This window comes from Pteropus alecto, unplaced genomic scaffold, assembly GCF_000325575.1.
Source record: "Pteropus alecto unplaced genomic scaffold, ASM32557v1 scaffold8, whole genome shotgun sequence".
Lineage (NCBI taxonomy): Eukaryota > Metazoa > Chordata > Mammalia > Chiroptera > Pteropodidae > Pteropus > Pteropus alecto.
The window spans coordinates 8,153,854-8,154,397 of record NW_006494609.1 but is presented as its reverse complement, the minus strand read 5'-3'; positions in this window follow the sequence as shown (position 1 = coordinate 8,154,397).

The window sequence follows — 544 nt, the reverse complement described above, 5'->3', positions numbered from 1 at the left end:
TGTGATGATGAAGACAAAGACTGGAGTGATGCAACTATAAGTCAGTGAATCCCAAGATTTCCAGGAGCCACCACTAACTAGGAAGAGCCTTCAGAGGAAATATGGCCCTGTTGTCACCTTGATTTCAGATTTTTACCTTCTAGAACTGTGAGAGAACAAATTTCTGTGTTTTAAGCTACGTAGTGTGTGCCAGTTTGCTGTGGCAGCCTAGGAAACTAATACACCCTCCCAATAACTCACATAATATATTCTGAGAATCGCTCAAATATCCTAAATGTCCGTAGATATCCTTGTACCTCCAGAAATAAACTAAAACTATCCTAATACTTAGAGCACCAAAAAGACTACAGAAAGGAAGTGACTGCTCAGAAGAGGCAAAGTCGGATAGACTTGAAGACCTAGGACATTCCAGGAGCCTGTGCAACCGGTTAGTGGGAAGGAATGCAGGCTTCCCTAATGCATTGTCTCATCACTTCATTGCCCCTCCATGAGCGGCAGTGGAGGGCAGCACTTTTCTCTTTAGTGCCAAAGACATTAAGAGAAC